The 22,843-nt window shown below is 38.9% G+C and overlaps 1 pseudogene; it reads left to right on the top strand.

Moving 5' to 3' along the window:
* Positions 1-3,933: 3,933 nt before the first annotated feature.
* On the top strand, positions 3,934-21,695 carry LOC149142071 (putative acyl-CoA dehydrogenase IBR3 pseudogene; annotated as a pseudogene).
* The last annotated feature ends 1,148 nt before the right edge of the window (positions 21,696-22,843 follow it).

Genomic DNA, 22,843 nt, shown 5'->3' with positions numbered 1-22,843 from the left:
GATGATACTGTTGTATTGTGATCTATATTTGGTTTAGTAATCTATGATGGGTTCAACATGTGATTCAGTGATTGATTCAGTGTGACAGTGATTCAGATTTAGGTATCAGTGTTTTGAGATCTATACGTGGGTATTCTTCAGGAGAAGCACGTACATACGTAGGTATGATTAAGAACATTAGAATATACAATCTGATGCATGCTTGATCAGGGTTTTTAGTGGCAACAGTTCATTTTTGTGATGGGTAAAAATGTTTTCCTTGGTATATTGATGACTAGCTATGCATTTTTATGATTTGTTCTAATCTATTTGATCTAGCTGCATTGGTTACATTAGTAGATTTGATGATTCAGTATTTGAGTAGTTGATTTTAGAATTGTTGGGAGTTGGTCCAATTTGAAACGTTCTGAAAGTGATCCATAAAGACTTGAGGATAATAGTCCTCAGAAAGGGGCTTGTAGTTCCTTTCCAGTAGGAGCTGGAAAATGAGAGAAGGTTTTACCCTTCTACAAGTAGGAGCCTGTGTACTGGTTAAAGTTTGTGCCAAGATTGTAAGAAGATTATTTTTAATAAAAGAAGAAGACAAAGATGACAACAATGGTGGTTTTCTCCCACATTGGGTTTCCACATGAAAGTCTTAGTGTTCATATGGTGTGTGTGTGTGTGTGTTAATGTTCTATTTTCTTCTTAACTGCTCATAATTACTATTTAATTGATGAATAATGGAATAATAATGAACTGATGAATACTACACAGGTGATCAGATAATTTATCTCAATATATGCAGGTTTCTATGGCAATAATCGCATACATATGCTAGTTTCCTTTACAACAATCATGTATACAAGTCAGAATAAGTAATTAAATTGAAGTGTGTAAAATACTGATTCACGCCCCAGTATTTTTCCTAATAGTATCATCACCTACTATAGAAGAATAGAGTTATAATCAAAAGAGTGTGATAGAAAAAGTTTGGCTTATTGACAATTAACCTACTTCATCAGAAATAGATTCAAGTAGAAACTATGTATGGCATCCTCTCTTGCAGCAAGCATCCAATATACTATTTTTAAGGTTTGTTAGGAAGATCACTTGAAAGAAACTTTCAAGTGCATTGGAAATTTTGTGATAAGATAAGGAATGGGTTGATGAAGACTAAATGTATAACTAAATGAAGACTTTAGAGGGAGCTATAGAATCCTTGTCAGATCCGTTGGATGACCTTGTCTCAATATGCTCAATGTTCATTTTTTGGAAATATCACTCTCCCTATGTTCAGAAGGAACTATGGACACAATATTGTAAATATGTAGTTATTGGAGGTATCCACGCTCTCATTGATCAAAATAAGAGGATGTTGACTTTCAAGATGGAAGACTTACGATTAATGAGAAATTGAAGTTGTTGGTGTGGATATATATATATGTGTGGATATATATATATATATATATGTGTGTGGATATATATATATATGTGTGTGTGTGTGTGTGTGTGTGTGTGTGTGTGTGTGTGTGTGTGTGTATGTATAGTATGGAACCCTGGTGTTCTTGACAAACACCTATCATATGCCTCACCATAATCCCTCTAAATCTATCTATGGATGAATAGTAGCCTATTGTTGTCTAAGTTGGCAATGTGAATATTTAGGTATTGTATCTCCCAGAATTCCCCTTTTCTTAGTGAATGAATCAAAGACTGAAATATGGGTTCACCATTGAGGATAATTGTATAAAACAACAAGCATGATGTATTATGAAGCCATTCTATTGGAGCTCTTCAGTTGGCCATTTGTGCACATGCAAGAAACCACTATTGTATATTACATAGAACCTCATGTGCCACTATCATTCCAAGCACAATCACATCAAGTACCACTTTATTTGGATATGATACAACAAAGAAAAAATAAGTTCTATCATTTCTGGTTGATTACTGACATCCTTGCATAGCCACTTGTTATGGATAGAATTATCTTCCTTCAAAGAAAGGTTGGGAGTCATGGATAGACCCTACTAGGAGGGTACTAGTTGAACATAGAGATCTGAGAGCTCCTAGGGGCTTGGGGTACTTATTGATGCTATGAGTGACCATAGGGTGAGTGGTTCACCTTACCCTATCAATACGCTAGGTACAAGGTGAGTAGTTTGTTAGTGTGAAAAATCTTGGAATGTTGTTAAAATTGGAAACTAAGGAAAAAATTCATGTGGGTCATCTTATTCATGGTTGATAATATTTTTATTAGATTTCCTATCGTTGAGAGGTGTAGGATTGATATAAATATCATCTGATTCCAATAAGTATTCATGGAGATATGAATTTATTTTGATTATGGAATTATTATCAAGTCGACCTACAACTCATGTAGGCTCAGAAGCCCAACAGTCGCATCTATTCAAACACCAATGTTGTGTATAAATATAAGAGGAATTTTCCTCATTTTCATTCATTCTTCTCATCACATCTCTCTCTCTGTACTGCGCAGAAATGAGTCTCTTCTCTACTGCGCAGAAATGGGTCTCTCTCTCGCACATGTGAAGCCGGAAGCTGTTGAACCTGAAGCTGCAACTATAGATCCAAAGATTGATCTACGTGGCCTAGAAGATCCTCTTTGGAACTGTACTGTAGGTCCATCTAGATCTCCTCTGACATCCACAACGTTTTGTGGTGTAATGAAGTCAATCCGACAAACGGTTTGCAAGATATCGACTGCCCTAGTTTGAAGCCGGAAACTGCTGAAATTGAAGTTGCAACTGCAGAAGTAAAGATTGACCTCTGTGGCCTAGAAGATCTCCTCATATGAAATACGTTGTTGGTTCATCTGAACCTCCTCTGAAGGCCACAAATTTTGGTGGTGGAATGAAGTCAATCCAACGAACAGTTTGCAAGATATCGACTGCCCTAGTTTGAAGCTAGAAACTGCTAAAACTGAAGCTGCAACTACAGAAATAAAGATTGACCTGCTGTGGCCTAGAATATCTCCTCATCTGAAATATGATGTAGGTTCATCTGAACCTCCTCTGGAAGCCGCAACTTTTGGTGGTGGAATGAAGTCAATCCGACAGTCGGTTTGTGAGATATCATCTACCCTAGTTTGATAATGAAGTCGTTAATGCTGACACTGCTAATCTAGGGTTTGCTACTGCTGATATGAATCAGATTTATTGTACTATTTCTCTCTGCTGAATTATTGAAGATAAAATAATATTTGATCAAAGGGTTTCCCCACACACTGTGGGGTTTGTCCCTGGCTAGTCGCCACATCTTGTGTCTCTTGTCTTGGCTTGTTTTCTATCGATCGTTTAATGTTCTATCTGCACTTTACTTTATGTACATGTGATTGCTATTTTGTGGAATATAATAAGAAAAAGAAGTAAACTATCATAAGCATAGAACATACCATAACTTAACATGGTATCAGAGCTGAGGTGAAGACAAAGCCCGAGCAAGAGCAAGAGAAATCACCGAAGAGAAGATTGGCAAGGCTATCCTAAAAGAAATATGGGGTCCTCAACACTCTTTCCTACCGAAGACAAGATCGGTGAGAAAGTTGACTATCATGGATAGAAGATGTCTATCGATTTAAACCTAGAAGATCAAGGAGTGCTAGACTATGTAAGAGGCAATATTGTTGAGCCTCCATCCAATGCATCCTCTGCTACCTGGAACAAATGGAAAAACGAAGAAGTCAAAGCAAAGAAGATCATCTAGGACTCTATCGACAAGAAATTGGTGGCCTACATATTTGAACTGGACACCTCCAAGGAACTGGTGAGTTTATTTAAAGTTAATGAAGCAAATCAAGTTTTGTTTCTTAGAAATAAACTAAGGGAAATCAAGAAGGGTAAAGATGAGAGTATGCAAGCATACTTCTTAATAATCACTGGGATCAAGAATGATATCCTATCTATTGGGGAGACTATTACTGATAGCGAAATGGCGCTCACGACTCTTGGACGATTACCATCCGAATGGTACGTGTTCACGACTACTCTTTTGAACAATCATGTAATTCCTAGTTTCAACGAATTAATGGCTAGATGCATTGAAGAAGAAACAAGGGAAGAAGAGAAAGAAATTCCCATGCCTAAAGGTCCTCCTGCTGCCTTTTCTTCTCATGATAAGAAAATAAATAATTCTGGGACTAAATCAAAAGGAAAGGTTGGACATAAGGGTGGAAGAAAAGGACGATGTTACATCAGCAATAAATCAGGTCACTATGCAAGGGAGTGCCCTGATAGAAAGGACTCACACCAAGACGATGATCAAAATCCCTCTGATATCAAAGGAATGACAAATTCAACAGCAAAGGTAAGAGGAGAGCTGGGGATCGAGGAAGAGGACAACCATTCAAGAAGGCTAGAAAGTCTAGGATGTATTAAATGCACCTGACCTCAAAAAGAACCTAGTGTCCATCTCGGTAATGGAAGACAAAGGCTACAAGGTAACCTTTAGCAATGGCAAGGTATGTATATGGAAAAATAATGTTAAAGATGCCTTTACTCTTCGGTTTAGTGTTGATTCATTATATCATGTCGATGGAAGTCCGCTAGGTGTCATGTCTTGTGACACAACTCTTTTTGTATAAACTTTAGCATCGAAGTTTTGCCCACCTTCATTACAAAGCTCTACCCGATGTAAGATAGATGGTAACAGGGATGCCAGAATTCCAAGTAGAGAAAGAAGGTGTATGTCTGGGATGTGCCAAAGGAAAGCTCAAAAGGGGAACATTCCCCTCAAGCCAAAGCAAGAACTCTGATATATTACAATTGGTTCACTCAGGCATATCTGAGGCTAGCATTAAGAGGGAGACTACTACACCACGTACTTCTGAGCAAAATGGTGTGGCAGGAAGGAAGAACTGCACAATTGTGGAAGTTGTCCAAGCCATGCTACATCATCAAAGACTTCCGAAGTTTCTATGGGTTGAAACTACAAACACTACTGTATATGTACAAAATCGATGCCCTCATCAAGCATTGGGTTCCAAGACTCCTGAAGTAAAGTTCACCGGTAAGAAACCTGATGTTTCTCAATTTAGAATTTTTGGAAGCCTTGTATATTTTCATGTGCCGAAAAGGAAAAGAAATAAATTTGGTGCATCTGGAAAGAAGGGAATTTTTGTGGGCTATGGTGAAAATACTAAAGGCTATAGAATCTATGTAGCTGGTCAAAGGGAAGTCGTAATTAGTCATGATGTCACCTTTGACAAAGATATGGCTCTCAGCAAGGTGAACAATCTTCCGACTTTGAGGAGCTCTCAAGAAGCCAACACCATGGAACCGAAAGGAAAGGATGATGAATCAATGCTTGATGTAGAAGAACCCATGGATCTAATTGATCCTCCTCCACATCAACCTTCCTCTTCTAGGAAGAGGCCTTCATGGCTTAGGGGGCTACTTGATGATGCTGAAGGACATGCTGCACCCTAAGGAACCTTCCATGAAAGTAAGAAACCTAATAGGTATTAGGGATACCTGACCATCATGAGCACGATCATACAAAATGAGCCTCCATCATTCTCAGATATCGTTAAGCATCAAGTATGGAAGGATGATATGAACAAAGAATATGAGTCTATTATGGAGAATGACTTCCCAGACCCCAGGACAAGACAATTGTCACTTCTAAATTTCTTTACAAGATAAAGCATGCAGCAGATGAAAGTACGGAAAAGTATAAGGCTTGTTTTGTTACTCGTGGTTTCTCCCAGAAGGAAGGTATAGACTATGATGTGATATTTGCACCTATTGCCAGATATATGACCATCTGCTCGATCATAGCCCTTGCAGCTTCATAAGGATGGAACCCACATTAGATGGATGTCAAGACCACATTCTTGCACAGTTCAATCAAAGAAGAGGTCTATGTGGAGCAACCCGAAGGATTTGAGAATTATGATTGAAAATCTCATGTATGTAGGTTGAAGAAGGCTCTCTATGCACTGAAGCAAGCACCCCGAGCATGGTATGAGAGGATCGATAGCTACTTGATCAAGCTAGGATTCACTAGGAGTGAAGCCAATCCTAACCTTTACTTTAAGGTTGAGGATGAAAAGCCTCTCATACTAGTGCTGTATGTGGATGACCTCTTTCTAAGAGGTGCACACCCTCTCATTCAAAAATGTAAGAGGGAGTTGGCTTCTGAATTTGAAATGAAGAACCAAGGACTTGAAGTGTGGCAGAAGCCAAGGGAAATTTTCCTATCTCAAGGAAAATATGTGGTGAAGATTCTGAAAAGATTTGGTATGGTGGACTGCAAGCCTGTGACTACCTCGAGGATCTTAACTTTCAGAAGTTATATGGTAGTGATGTCGGACCAGATTTGGGAAATGTCTCTGAGTTTCAAAAACTCATAAGCGTTGATGTTCTTGGTGAACCTCCATCCAAAGATATGTTTTGCAGTTAGCATTGTGAGCTCATATTTGGTTGAGCCTCACTAGATTGGTGCCAAGAATCTTCTGATATGTCTTCAGGACACAATCTCTCATGGATTGAGATACACTGTTGGAAATATGAAACTGCATGATTATTTAAATGCTGATTAGGTAGGTAGTGTGGAGGATCACTAGAGCACTTTTTAGTGTTGTTTCTCTTTGGATTCTACTTCGATATAATGGACGGGCGGGAAGCAGAAGTCAGTTTCCATAAGCACCACTGAGACCGGATACATATCTACGAGTATGATCTCATATGAAGTTTCTTGGTTAGGAAAGCTCTTCAGTGAGTTGTTTGGACACATACCATTGTGATTCTCTGTAATAACCAGAGGCGGTATTCGGTTATTGAGGAATCCCGTATTCGTCGATTGCTCCAGCAGAGAGACATCATCTGGGATATGGTAAGTTAATGAGCAAGGAGACTCCATCGCATTAAGATGATGTACAGGTCAATACACCTTGTCAAACCTCGAGGAAAGATCTAATCTGTGATTTTCCCAAATGACTTGGAGTCGTCAAGAAACCCTTGTACAAGGATCCTGTATGTTGCATACATTAAGCTCTGGGAGCTTTGAGGGCTTGTTGTTCTTACTGGCGCAACATACGACCACAGGGTGACTCACCCTCCCCTAGTGGTGTGCAATGGAACAATATGACTCACTCTCTTTTGGGACAAGATGATTCGCTCTCTTGTGGAACAGGATGATTCGCTCTCCTGTGTAGCAGGATTGATGTGTTCTCCTGTGAGGCCTAGATTGATGTGTTCTCCATGGTGATTGTAGCAGGATTGATGTGTTCTCCTGTGAGGCCTGGATTGATGTGTTCTCCATGGTGGCCTGGATTGATGTGTTCTCCATGGCAATTGTAGTAGGATTGATGTGTTCTCCTGTGAGGGCAGGATTGATTAGTTCTCCTATCGAGGCATCCTACCCATGCAGTCTGGGACTCATGGGAAGTACCTCTCATCTGATCAATGAGCAGGGAAATGAAGTTAGGGACCATAGTAGTACTGATGGATGCATCCTTGTATCTACCATACTCCCTACGCTAGGATGACCTCCATTGATCTAGGATCAATGATACTAGTCTAGGACCAGTGGTAGGAGTTGTACCATACTAAGACACTGACTTCGGGTCGGTTGAGACTGGTTTGGGACTAGTAGCAGGAGTTGTACCATACTAAGACACTGACTTCGAGTCGGTTGAGACTGGTTTGGGACCAGTGCGACATACTTCGAGACTGACTTCGTGTCAATGCAGTACTGGTTTGGGACCAGTGAGAGTGGTACATAGTATGACGCTGACTTCGGGTCGGCTGAGACTAGTCTAGGACCAGTGGTACACTCTCTGAGACTGTGATACTGGTCTGGGACCAGTGGTAGGAGTTGTACCATACTATGACGCTGACTTCAGGTCGGTTGATACTGGTCTGGGTCCAGTGGTACATATTTCGAGACTGACTTGGTGTCAGTGCAGTACTGGTCTAGGACCAATGGGAGTGGTACATACTATGACGCTGACTTCAGGTCGGTTGAGACTGGTATGGGACTAGTGGTATACTCTCTCAGACTGTGATACTGGTTTGGGACTAGTGGTAGGAGTGGTACTTACTATGAAGCTAACTTCGGGTCGACTGAGACTACTCTGGTACCAGTGGTACGCACTCTGAGACTGACTTTGATTCAGTGGAGGATGATACTGGTCTAGGACCAGTGGAGTTATACTCACTATGATGCTAACTTCGGGTTGGTTGAGACTGGTCTGCGACTAGTGGTACATACTCTGAGATTGAATTTGAGTCAGTATGATACATCCTTGATCATTTCTTCTTCTTCATAATTCAGATAAAGCAGAACAGAACAATGCAAGAGCAGAGCAGAATAGATCAAAATAGTATCGATCAGTACAGGGCAGAAGAAGACAAAGCAGAATAGGTAGAATAGAGTAGAACAGGGCAAGGGTCAAGCTGTACAGGGCAGTGCATTTGATGGATGAATAGTAATGACCGATAGACAAATTGCAGATGAAGTTCTCCCTGGTTGAGAGGGAGTGTTAAAATTGGAACCAGGGAAAAACTTCATGTAGGTCATCTTATTCATGTCTAATAATATTTTTATTAGATTCCTCTCGTCGAGAGGTGTACGATTGATATAAATATCATCCGATTCCGATAAGTATTCATGGATATATGAATTTATTTTGATTATGGAATTATTATCAAGCTGACCTACAACTCATGTAGGATCAGAAGCCCAACAGTCACATCTATTCAAACACCAACATTGTGTATAAATATAAGAGGAATTTTCTTCATTTTCACTCACTCTTCTCATCACATCTCTCTCTCTCTACTACGCAGAAATGATTCCTTTCCCTACTACGCAAAAATGGGTGTCTCTCTCACACATGTGAAGCCGGAAGTTGTTGAACCTGAAGCTGCAACTGCAGATCCAAATATTGACCTGCGTGGCCTAGAATATCTCCTCTTTGGAACTGCGCTGTAGGTCCATCTAGATATCCTCTGAAAGCTACAACTTTTGGTGGTGGAATGAAGTCAATCTGACAAATGGTTTGCAAGATATCGACTGCCCTAGTTTGAAGCCAGAAATTGCTGAAACTGAAGCTGCAACTGTAGAAGTAAATATTTACCTATGTGTCCTAGAAGATCTCCTCATATGAACTAACCTGTAGGTTCATCTGAACCTCCTCTGAAAGCCACAACGTTTGGTCGTGGAATGAATTCAATCCAATGAACGGTTTGCAAGATATTGACTACCCTAGTTTGAAGCCAGAAACTGTTGAAACTGAAGCTGCAACTGCAGAAGTAAAGATTGACCTACGTGGCCTAGAATATCTCCTCATCTAAACTGTGATGTAGGTTCATCTGAACCTCCTGTGGAAGCCAAAACTTTTGGTGGTGGAATGAAGTCAATCCGATGGTCGGTTTGTGAGATATCGTCTGCCCTAGTTTGATAATGAAGCTGCTAACGCTGACGCTGCTAATCTAGGGTTTGCTACTGCTGATATGAATCAGTTTATTGTACTATTTCTCTCTGCTGAATTATTGAAGATAAAAGAAGATTTGATCAAAGGTTTCCCCACACATTGTGGGGTTTGTCCCTGGCTAGCCACCACATCTTGTGTCTCTTGTCTTGGCTTGTTTTCTGTCGATCGTTTAATGTTCTATATGCACTTTACTTTATGTACGTGATTGCTAATCTGTGGAATATAATAAGAAAAAGAAGTAAACTGTCATAAGCATAGAACATACCATAACTTAACAAATGTGTACCAGAAATACTTCACGTAAGTCACTAGGTGCAAGTGACCCTAACAACAATTTGATGGTTGTTGTCATCTTAGATCTGAAACACAAATAGAAAACCTACAGTAAAAGAAGATATAACCCAAAATAGAAAGAAACAATGTAAAGTATCCAGTATAATAACCCAATTGGAAAGACAATTTTAAATGAGTTAATATTTTATTGATAACACCTGGTGAAGGATATCTACAGATTGGTCTGTAAGTCCCCTTCCGTGGGATTGATCCTTTGATATACTTGATGGTTCAAAAAATTGATCTTCTCTCTCAATGTGAAAAACACAAACAAAAGTGAAGAACTCAAAATGGGAGCTCAAAAAATAATGATAATGTTGACAATGATAATGATCATGGTGAAGAATGAATGACAAACCCTCCTTTATATAGCAAAGTATGGAGCTAATCTCGAAAATGGAGAATAATACAATATTATTAACCAAATCCAGATCTAACTACTTGGAATACTTTATTATATGTATTGGAGAGTGAAAACGAATTTAAAATGATTAAATATCTTTATTTATAAATAATTAACAAATAAAATGATTTATTAACTATTTCACCAGAAACAAGAAAGGTGTGAAATCAAAACAATTACTAAATAGTGATTTAATAATTATTCTAATAACAGGAATAAGGAAATTCAAATAAATAATGCTTTATTTAAATATTCCTAAGGGATTTAGTCAAATGTGATAAGGAATAATTATTAAATAATGATTTAATAATCATTCCTAAAGAAAATTAAATAAATAGTGATTTATCTAATTATTCTCATGGGGTTTTTTTATTTAAATAAAAAAATAATCTAATAAAAGTGGTTTACTAAATTATTTTCCATAGTGAAAGTGATTTTACTATGGTAAAATTAAATCTACATGGTGTATTTTGATCCACCTAGTTAGAAATGGCTAGCTGATCAGTTTTTGGTGATAACATGGTTCACCTTCCCTTGTGATACCTCGTGATGATATATGATGCATAGGGTGAGTGGTTCACCTTCCCTTATGGTGGTTGTCATATGTGTAGGGTGAGTGATTCACCTTCCCCTAAAATTGATGAGATATGCATAGGATGAGTGGTTCACCTTCTGCTATGGCATATGAGCAAGATGAGTAGTTCACCTTCTCCTACGATACCCTAGTGAGAGATGCATATATGCATCTATTGGTTGTCACATGTAGACATGTCGGTGGGATGTGGTTCATCATTTCCCCACATGTAGGATTCTCATTCCCTACGATTGATGGTTGACATGTCAGTGGTTCATCATTTCCCCACATGTAGGATTCTCATTCCCTACGATTGATGGTTGACATGTCGGTGGTATGTGGTTCATCCTCTCCCCATGTGTAGGACCCTTCGTATGATTATTGGTTGGCATGCATGTAGGACATGGTTCATCCTTTCCCTACCCTTCATGGTTTACATGTGCATAGGATGTGGTTTATCCTTTCCCTACGACAATTGTTACATGTAACTATAGGATGTGGTTTTATCCTTTCCCTACGTGTAGTTGTTATTTATTTGTGTAGATTGGAAGGTACTCCAAGCCCTAGGGTTCAAGGTTTGGAGGGAAAAGCACCAAAAGGGTCACTTGTGGTCTTGGAACCCAAGCATAGGGTTTTTCCCCATTGGCATTTGGGTCAAAACCATGATGAATTTGATCTTGAAAAAATTTGAGGTGATCGAGTTTGGTGAGCTGATTCCAACGCTCCAAATATCACTGAAATCAGAGCTCTATGCAATTATGAATTTTTGAAGTTGAAAAATAATTATTTGGTATTCAAGTCATGTAGGCTTGAAGTACAATTGTCCAAAAGGCATGTCTCTTCCTAAATTTGTAGAGGCCCTCATTTGTGTATAAATAGAGGGTGAAGGAGGAGCATTTAATCATCAATTTCTATAACATAAAACCAAAAGAAAGAAGCTCAGATATCTCTCTTCGATGCAGTAAGGAGTAGGAGGCTGAAATCTATTTAGGGCACCTTTTTGGAGGAGTTCGAAGTGCAGATAGGTGGCCGAGGTCCGTTCCTAGAAGTCGTAGATGAGTAAGGGACAATTTGGGTGATTAAAGTCCCCTGGAGGAGGTTGCTGTACTAACTGCAGATCTATTTAAGGGCTATAAGGGGGTTGTTTTGGTAGGCTGTTGGATGGCTACATACAGTTGAGGTAGACCGCAGGCCTAGCCTCCCAAAGCAGGCATGCATTAAGTTGTTAAGGGCTACCACATGCCCAGAACAACATCTCACAAGAAAGGAAATACTCTTTTCCTAGGCCACATAAAATTCAATGCTGCTTGTGTGGGTAGATGAAGGGTTGCTGCAGCAAGAACAAGCCCTAACTAGTCACAACATGAAGCATACTTGGAGCATCAACGTTTGGTGTTTGTTGGGTCGAGGAAGTGACCAGTTTGGATCAAAGTTATTGTAACCTCTTGGTTTCGTGTGAAGGGCCTTCCATGGTGGTCAAGTGTCCATCTTAGGATGAAAACCAACAATGTAGTATTTGGCATCTTTGGACTATTGGAGAGAAGTGTGTGGGTGTCTAAAGTAGCTTTAGACTAGCAGTATTGAAGTGATAAAGATAACTAAATATTGGGTGAATTTTGTATCCTTATGAGTAGCTTTGATGAAAGAGGCTACTAGAAGGCATATTGGAGCTCGAGAATTGGCCAACGTAGAGAGAAGATTGATGAGCCTATGTACATGTAGCAAAAGTGACATGCAATAGTGTTAGGTGGGAGCCCTCTTGAAGTCTTGATGTGTTGTCCTTTGAAGGACTAAGGTGCTGCTAGTGAGAAGTACGAAAGTGAAGCAACAATAGGATAAGATATTACATTGAAGTTGCATCAAAGTTTGTCATTTTATCTTGTATACCATAGACTGTTGTATTATTCAGGTTTGGTTTAATATAAAGAAGATTAGGTTGTACACTATTGTACACTAGCTGTTAAAAACTGTGTATACTTGTGTACATGTGATTTATTGCTTTATATTTTCCATTGTGCAAAGTAGTTCTTGTTGAGATTCTTGATTTCGTAGCGTCAAAGATTTTAAGATTCTAACCTACACCCAAGATCATGGAAATTCAACATGGTATCAGAGGGTGTTCTAGCTACTTTGAAGTAACTAAATCAAAGTTATGCACAATGAAGTACAAGGTGAGAGGGAGTTGGTCACATTTTAAGTGAAAATCTCACTACAATGTTGAAGTTGCAGGCATGTCTCTGTTATGAGGACAGGTTGGAGGGGTTGTCCAACTATAGTCCTTAGAAGGTAAGGATCAAGTTGGCATTGCAGGTTAATAAGATCTGGGAGTTTACCGAGAAAGAGATCAAGAAGCGAACTGACCCTAAGGAGCTAGAAACATTTGAATATTTGGATGCGGGGCTCATATTGATCGTCCTGGATGGTGTGAAGGATTCCCTATTACCTCATTTGTCTAGGAAAAATAATTCACATGAGATGTGGATGGCTCTTCATAATTTGTTCCAGAATAAGAATGAGAACTGGGTACTGGTATTGGAGGATAAGTTGAAGTCCACCAAGATGATAAAGGGTGAAAGTGTGACCTCACATCTGATGATATTGTCTCAGGTCAAAGATGAGCTTGCTGCCATCGGTGTGACTATCTCATATGGAGATATGGTAAGGATTACCTTGAAAGGGTTCACCGAGGAATGGAAGTCGTTAATCAAAGGAGTTTTTGCCAAAGAGAAGTTGCCAAACTGGGATAGGTTGTGGGATGACTTCATTCAAGAAGAGTTGCAAGGCAAGGATCTTAGTCTAAAGAATAAGTCTTTCGATGATGATGTTGAACTTGCAACATGAATGAAGGGTAGCCAAAAGAAGGGCTTGAGTAAAGTTAAGTGTTTCAAATGTGGCAATATGGGTCATTACCTTTCAAGATGTTCAATGAAGAAGAATCAAGATGATGAGAAGAGGAAAGGAAATAAGGCTGCCTATGTTTCCACTTCAACTAAGATAGATGATCTCACTAGGAGATTGGAAAAGGAGGACTTTCCTATGATTTCTCATTTCTCACACAGTATTATCAATGAGGATGGATGGTACATGGATAGTGGTGTGACAAAGCATATGACAGGGTCACAGGAAGTTTTTGAGACTCTAGCTGAATGGGACTCAATGTTGCACATGGTTTTGTGTAAGAAGAGTTAGTTGGCGATTCGAGGATTAGGAGTTGTGCCATTTAGGATGGATACATGACATGTGATGTGGGTCCAAGATGTATTGTTTGTACCAGGACTCAAATATAGCATGATTTTTGTCTCAATGATCAAGAAAAAAAGGTTTGATTTCTTGTTCTAGGATGCGAAGGAAAGACTCATGCCCAGAGGCTCTAAGTCTGATGGGATTGTACTTGGAGTTAGAGAGCATGCTCTCTACAAGTTGATGAGAAATCCTATCGATAATGGAAAGAAGCAAGTGGAGTAGGTGTAAGTTCTAGAGAAGGAGTAGGTGTAGGTTTTAGAGGAGAAGGTACAAATTTTTAAGAAGAACATACACTTTCTAGAGAAGATCCAAGTTACAGAGACTTAGAGGGAGTCAAGTTCAAGAGAGAGCTTACAGGTTCAAAGGGAGACTTTAGCCTAGAAGAGCACATGGTTTGTGGGGAGCAAGGGTGCTCCTGCAAATGCCAAGAAGGAATCATGGAGAGATTGGAAAGAGATACATGAGAAGAAGAAGAAGTAGGATGCTTCCAATGACAATGACACTTCCAAGAAGGGCATAGTTCACCGTATTGGGATTATTGTGATTGTGAGTGCCAGGAGTTGGGAAAGTGTTGCGATTAGTGATGATGACAATGACTTACTTCCTAGTCCTAGAAGTACCTCCCTCGCTAAGAGGTAGTGTTGATTTGTGTAGCTTGGGAGGTACTCCAAGCCCTAGAGTTCAGGGTTTGGAGGGAAATTTAACAAAAGAGTTAGTTATGGGCTTGGAACCCAAGCATGCAGTTTTGCACCCATTGGGATTTGGGTCAAAACCATGATGAATTTGAGCTTGAGAAAATTTGAGGTGATAGATCTTAGTGAGCCAATTCCAATGCTCCAAAGATCACTCAAATCGAAGCTCTAGCAATGAAGTTATGAATTTTTTAAGTTGACAAATAATTATTTGGTATTCAAGTCATGTAGGCTTGAAGTAAAATTTTCCAAAAGACATGTCTCTTCTTGAATTCGTGGAGCCCCTCATTTTTTGTATCAATAGAGGGTGAAGGAGGACCATTTACTCATCCATTTGTGCAACATACAACCAAAAGAAAGGATCTCAGGTCCCTCTCTTAGAAACAACAAGGACAAGGAGGTTGAAATCTAATTAGGGAACCTTTTTGGAGGAGGTCGAAGTGAAAATAGGAGGATGAGGTATGTTCCTAGAAGCTGAAACTAAGTAAGGGATAGTTTGGGTGATTAAAGTCCCATGGAGGAGGGCTAAGCTTGTTGTAACAAGTGTGTATTTGTTTAAGGGCTAGAAGGGGGTTGTTTTGGTGTGTTATTGGAGGGTTGTAGATAGCTAAGGTAGGTTGTAGGCCTAGCCTCACAAAATAGGCTTGTGTTAAGTTGTTAAGGGCTGCTACACGCCCAAAACAACAACTCACAAGAAAGGAATTACTCTTTTCCTAGGCCTTTGTTGGCTCACTAAGATGTCTTTTTACAGGCAATCTCAATCGCTACATTAGTTGTTGATCAGATATTGATCCAAGACCTTAGTGATAGCTCAAATTTCAAATTGTTCAAAAGAGTGTCAAACCTAAGTGACTAGATAGATCTCTTCTTCCTGATTTTGGCACCATGAATGGTTCAAAAAACCAATACCGTATGCATGAGTTATTGCAATTTGAAAAATCCAGTAAACTGCAACTTTTGGACATTTGACCAAGATTAATTTGGTTTTTGAAAATATTAAAAAATATTAATATTCCATGGAATATTCCCTTTTGAGGTAAGCACTAAACCTTTCCATATTGAGCATGTGGGTACTATTCAGGAAGTGGTAAGTGGTATCTCTCGAGGATAAAAGGATGTAAGTGGTATTCTAAAATTTCGTACGATTACCCTTAGCAGCGGACATGTAGCATGAGAATACCACTTTTCTCGGGTGCTTTTGGGGTGATATTGGTCGTGCAAGAATCTTCACGATATTGTGTGACAACCATTCGATTGGATAGGTCACATTGATGGTGGAGATTGTCTAGGTTAGTTGGTGAGCAAACGACGCAATATCCGTTCGATCGACCAGGATAGATCGACAATGGAGATTCTGTTATTTGAAATGCTTCCGATGTGGTTGAAGCTTAACATGACTGCTAGTTCTACAAAGGATTATCCCTAACCATCGGGATTATATCGCCTCATATGTGTGCCCAAACAGTTATTGTAACAGCTTACCTCCAATGATCAGCTTGGCAGAGTGGCTAAACTTAGGCAGATATGCTAAGTTTAGCTAGAGTTAGGTGTAGTTCACGAACTTTGGTGGAGTATCTCTAGGGGATATTGATTAAATGGACTCCAAGAGCAATTTTCATATAAAGCCAGAGAAACAAAGAAAGAGAGAGGGAAAGGGAGAGAGTGAAACAAGAGGCTAGCTAGGCTAATTAGAGCGTGCTGAAGCTAATGGAATAGTCTAGAGAAGCTGAAGAAGTCATCTTCATGGAGATTTTCATCCAGGGAGATTTTGGAGCTCAGGGCCACCAAGAGTTGGAGGTAGTTGTAGGAGCTACCAGTACTCATTCTCAATGAACCAATAGTCATTGCTCACTGTAATGAGCCTTCTGAATCCATTTCAGATATTTGCAGAAGCATTTGAAGATTTCTAAAGGCTAAGATGCTACAGGGAAATTTAAGGAAGCCGAGTGCCAACCGTGGAGGAAGGCCTAGTTTGGGGATGCAGTTCTCATTTTGAGAAAATTACTAGTCTATTTTTGGTGTCTGATATGTGCTGGAGATAGTAGATGAGGTTTCAGAGATAGTTGGATAATTCTGAAGGAGTTAGTGCCATAAAGAAGCTAGGGGTAGCTCAGAGCACTGATTGAAGGAATCTAATATAAGGGAGCTTAGATCTGTTTGGAGAGTAATGATAGCCATGACAAGGATATAGATGGTTTTCTAAGCCAATTGGTTTAGTTCAATAACCTTTGGAGTTAGGTGTGGATCTTGTAAAAGAAACTTTGCCATAATCCCAAAGAGCTAAATCAAGATGACAAAAGCTCAAGGAGATATACCCCACAATATTCCGGTGAACTCCTAGATTAAATTTGCTGTTCTGTATGGTTGTTTATTTGCTGCATTATTTGGCTGTTATACGTGTTCAATGTAAACATAAGAAAATGAGCTTGAAGCACCTAAACAGTTAAAAGAAAACATACACATGTTTCAAGTATTTAATTCCACAAATGCCATATATAAGCTAGATCATTTGTTTGTTTAACTAAGTGGGAGGTTCTTGTAAGAACAACAAGTTATCAAACCCCCATTTCAGATCAGGTGGTATCAGAGCATGGTTGCTTGATTGACAGAGCATGGTTTCTTGATTGACAGAGCAATAGGTTGCTTGATTGACAAAGTAATAGGTTGCTTGTTTGACTTGAAAGGTGTTTAAACAGTACAAAGGATTTGACTGTTTGACTATTTGTAAACTAACTACTATTTGAGTTTGCAAAGGTGAAGGGAAAGCTACTGATAGCTAAGTCTAGGAAAGGACAAGAAGGAGGAAGGTTGAAGGCATTCTCCTTACCCAAAGGACCTCAAGGCAACCCTTGAAGCACAAGAGGGTTTGTTTTCAAAGGGCTTCTTGAATAATAGTTTGACTCTATAGCCATTAGTTCTTTGAAAGCTTTGTTAATTTTCTTGAAGTTCTTTTGTTCATTTCTATAATGACAACTTCTACAAGTGAGTTTTCAAAATCCTCCTCCTTCACAAGATTATTTGATGAAGGTTTGAAGTGAGACTTGTTCTTCATGATGGATATGGCGAAACAAATGTATGAAGATGAAAGGAATAGCACCAAACTTTGAGAGCAGTTGAATTCCATGAAGGAAGAGAAGCAGTGTCTTTTTGATAAATTACAGGAAATGGAGAGCCAACTTCATATTGCAAATATGACTGTAGAAAGGTTGCATGAGTTGGAGACACAACTCCTTGTTGCCAAATAAGCCTTACTCAAGCATCAATTTGAAGAAGAGGTAGACAATCCTAGTTTGTCTTCAATTTCCTCTAAGAATGTTTATGTTGGTTCTTTTGAAAAACATACAAGAGGTATAAGGTCGAAATTGATGTCAAAAATGGGATATGAAGGAAAAGGATTGGGTAAACATGCATAAGGAATAGTTGAGCCAATAATGGTTGAGGAAAGACATAAGTATTTGGGTCTTGGCTATGGACAATCTTATGGAGAAAGTTCCAAAGCAGCCATGAAGGCAATTAAAACAGTTCTTAGAAGGAGTTTCATTTGAGGTTCTCTACTTCAAGTTTGTAAATATTGTATTCGTGGGGAATGAAATTGTTTGAAACATAATTTGCAAGAAGAATTTGTTCATAAGAATTCACTCGAACAAGGGAGTTGTGAAATCTCTAAAATCATTGAAGAGATTGATGGTGTTCCGAAGGGAGCCACTTCTTCATTCAACTCACCTTCTCATGAAGGCAACAAAAGTGAACAAGGAAGGTATAAATCTGATTTCAATCACATTTCTTTTGATTATGTTAAGCATGGTAAATTTCCACATAAGCATAGGAAAAAAATTGCATATTCCTTTTTTGGTTTGGTTAACCATAGTGTTTCTAGATGTTGGAAGAAAATGGCCACATACAGGAAACTTTCGAAGAAAAGGAGGCAAGAAGCCAAAGGTCCATTGGACAAGGTAAACTATGTTGTAAAGAGGATAAGCATGTGTTGCACTTATTGCCATAAGCAAGGACATATTACTGAAAAGTGTTGGACTTTGAATCCAACAATGCTTCCATGAAATTTGAAGGTGGAAAAAGAGAATGGCAAGAATGGAAAGGAAGTTTCCATAATTGATGTCTTTCAGGATGATTCACATGTTGATGTCAAAGTACAGTTAAAGGAAGTGTCTTTGATGTGGATTGGTAAGAAATGGTTAGAGTTCTTATCCAATTGAGGTTACATGTCTTTTGATTTGATACATTTCTTTGCCAATGGAATGCAAGTTGCAGGGTTTTACCAAAAAAGGTGAATGAAAAGTTGAGTATGAGACTCCCTTTATTGCAGCAAAATTACATACATTTCAGCTTTATAAGTACATTTTCATATCATTGAGGATCTTGCACTAAGGATCTTGTACTTATGGTTGTGCTTGAGATAAAGTTGAAGAATGGAATACATGCATGAGAATGGTATGTATGAACAAAGGAATATTCATGATTTCATTGTATTTGAACATGTATGTGTAATTGACTTGATGGTCGATTGCTTTGTTTAAACATGCATGCAATGCCATATCGACTTGAAAAAGTTGATTTTGTCTCCAAGACCAAAAAATGGAGATAACGATGAAGTGTTTCATAAGAGGTGGAATTATTTCTACTTTGAAAAAGAATCGTCAAGTTCTTTTTGTACACGCTTGACTTGGAGAGTCAGTTGTTTGAAAAGGTATGTTTTTGTCAGCTTGTGATTTAGTCCAACATTTGTACACCCAAATGTAAAAGACATGATGATGATTCACATGATGTAAAGTTATGTTGTCAAGTTTTTTTTTTGCATTATGTTGTTTTTGACAAGATGTCAGAAGAAGATTTGCAGCAGCAAAAGTTGCCATAGAAACGGCTTGGTAAGAAGTGGTTTGGCTTCTTAACATAGTAAAACATACTTTCGTTGGTACATATGAAAATTTTAGTTAAGTATGCATATATTTATGGTGTAATCTCACGGTTGTTTGAGCCACCTTAGGTCGATGATCAAGGAAGCGATGTTCAGCTACCTTCTGTAAACTTCTCAACAGAAATTCTGAATGACAAGCAGAGGAGGACAAGCACATCCAAGAAGGGAAATGTCGACTACCTTCGAGTTTTGGTTCTGTTAGACTCCGTCTCATGTCAGAGATTGATTCTTCTTCAAAACCCTGTTTTGAAGAAGAAATCATTAATATGTTGCTTTTTTATGTAATTTGTTTTTTAGCTCTTCAACTGGCAGCGACTTCAAAAGCCCCTATCCCTGCACAAGCACAATTCAGAATATCATTAGCAATCAGAGGCAAAAAGCTATGTGGAGAAAATACCAATTGCAGCAGTATCAATTGCACAAGTTCATGGTGGTATTTTGAAAGATGGTACACGGATGGTCGTAAAGATGCAACACTTGCAAATAGGGACAATGATGCGTTATGGTCTTCGTAATCTTGCTTGGATAGTTTATGGAGACAATAAAAGGGAACCTTGAAAAGAATAATTCAGACATATTGTAAGCCCCTGCCTACAAAATAAGCAGTGGAACCCTCCTTCATCAGGAACGTGTCATTGGTGTTTTAGATTGGGAATTGTTAACATTGGGGGACCCAATGTCTGATGTTGCTTACAACTGCATGTGTTTTCTCATCAACAACGAGTTTCCAGTTCCTCAATATGGCTTTGATAATGGGATAATGCCAGAAGGAGTTCCTTCTCTGGAAGAGTATTTGGCGAATTATTGTGCTGCAGCTGGTGTCCAGTGGCCTGCTAAAGATTGGAAGTTTTATATTGCATTCTCTCTTTTTCGTTCAGCATCTATTTTTGCGGGGGTTTATCATAGGTGGTTGAAGGGAAATGCCTCAGGGGGGAACGTGCCAAGTCTGCTGGACGCTTAGCTATATATTTTATTGATACAGCTTGGAAGTTTATAAGTAGGGATTCAGTACTTCCAGACAGGCCACCATCTTCTGCTTTTGGAAATGTACCATTGGAAACAGATGTCTCTTTATCCCATATTCCAGCATACTCTCAAGATATGACCATCAAAGGAAATGGGTTTGTTCCTAGTGCAAGAGTACAGGAATTAAGAAAGAAGCTGATGAAAGAAAATTCGATATTCATATCAAGGATAGGCATGAGAGCTTGTTGCTTGGGGCTGGTCTTTCCAATCTTGAATATTCGTATCTTTGTGAAATCATGGGTCGCTCAGCTTGGGCTCCTCAAATTTTTCAACTCCTGGTAGAAAGAGCCTTGACTGTTTTTGGTTTCGATGATGCTCCTCATGGCCATGCAGAGATTGTCTTTGAGAATGTGTAGGTTCCTATCAAAAATGTCATTCTGGGAGAAGGCCGTGGTTTTGAGATTGCACAAGGACGGTTGGGTTCAGATCGATTACATCATTGTATGAGATTAGTTGGTGCTGCCGAACGTGGCATTGAAATGATGGTAAAAAGAGCACTCCAAAGAAAAGCCTTTGGCAAGTTGATCGCACATCATGGATCATTCTTATATGATCTTGCCAAGTGTCGTTTAAAAATAGAGAAAACAAGATTTTTGGTACTGGAAGCTGCAAATCAATTGGAATTGTTTGGCAATAAAGTTGCAGCTCCAAACATGGCTTCGAAAGTACTTGATACAGCAATCCAAGTTCATGGTGCCGCGGGTGTAAGCACAGACTTTGCACTTTCCTACCTCTGGGCTTCTGCTCGAACTTTGCGATTAGCGGATGGCCCTGATGAGGTCCATCTTGGGACTATAGCAAAGCTTGAATTGTCTAGAGCAAGGCTCTGAGATCAAGTTAGTATGTTTTATCTAAAAAAATCCATCGAAAGCATTCATCTCAACTAGATAACATTCTCAGAAAAAACAAAATTTGGGGAAGGATACTTACAGGAGGACATGAAGAATGTTAAATTCTATATTTTGGTATGTTCCAACTTGTAAGTTTATTTGAGAACTACCGTAGGGTGAAGCAGAGCATAAAGTTTCCATGATCCAAAGGGAACTATAATTTGTAAAAAAAAAACTATCTTTCGAAAGTCACCAGCTGTGTTTCTAGAAGACAGACATACAAACCAATGATCCGAATTCTGTTCCGTTTCCATTAATAAAGATTGGAAAAGGGTGAACGTGTCTCAACACAGAGATAACTTAGAACCAGCATTGACATGCGGAAATTTTGTGGCCGAAATAATATGATGACAGCTGGCTCATGAGCGCTATTCCCACGGTGCCAGAACAACAGAATAGGATTCGATTCCTATTTCCCCAGATTTTAATTAATGTTTCAAACTGGATTTGCGCCCTATGTGTCAGTCATTAGAGGATTTCAGGGAAATGTTGTTCTATGTTTAGCATAGAAGAAACGCCCATTTCTAATTTTTGTAATTGTAATTGTAACAGCGCAGAGGATTTTTGGGGTCAATTTGTTTTACCTGGGCAGCATGTATTTATTATATTAAAAAATTTATTTGTAAAGAGAGAGAGTGAGAGAGGGGAGTTTTTCTGAGCGCTGGGAGCTGCTGGAGAAGCAGAGAGATTTTTATTGTACAATTTTATGACAGAGAATTGAATGGAATTTCACATCTCTGTTTGCTGAGATTCATGTGGTATGTTGATTTAGCATAAGTTTTTTCCCTTTGTCTCATATGTAAACTGTTTTGTTTCATTCACCTCATGATCATATCTATTTGAGCAAATGAAGTGATTAGGTAGGAATTCATAGTATTATATGCTCCTCCTATAAGTTTGTTCAATTCAATGTTTTCTTCTGTTTAAGGAGGATTCGAAGTATTATTTGCCCTCCTTAGCTCCTCACCAGTCTTGCCATCCCATTTGAAACCAGATTTGGTGTTAAATTGCATGCCTACCTTGCCTCAGTTGATAACCTGTGTAGTCATTATATTTCTCTGTTTGAAGCTGTGATTTTGCCCATGCAGCCCAGAAAAGCCCCGTCATTCCATTAAAAAACCCCAAAAATCATTAAATCCAACCCCCTATCAATTTACTAGCCTAAAATCTTTATTATTAATTGGTCAGCCTAATCATATTGAAAGATCTATCGAATCTGACCCGAGAGAGCCTTCTCATACCTCGTAGGGCTAGCTACGAGGTGAAATGGTTTGATGTAGCCTTGAGAGTTTGTCTATCTCAGCCTA

Source organism: Pinus tabuliformis, chromosome X (assembly GCF_031772625.1).
Source record: "Pinus tabuliformis cultivar Carrire ecotype Pingquan chromosome X, CPIR1, whole genome shotgun sequence".
Lineage (NCBI taxonomy): Eukaryota > Viridiplantae > Streptophyta > Pinopsida > Pinales > Pinaceae > Pinus > Pinus tabuliformis.
This window is presented reverse-complemented; position numbering and strand designations above follow the sequence as displayed.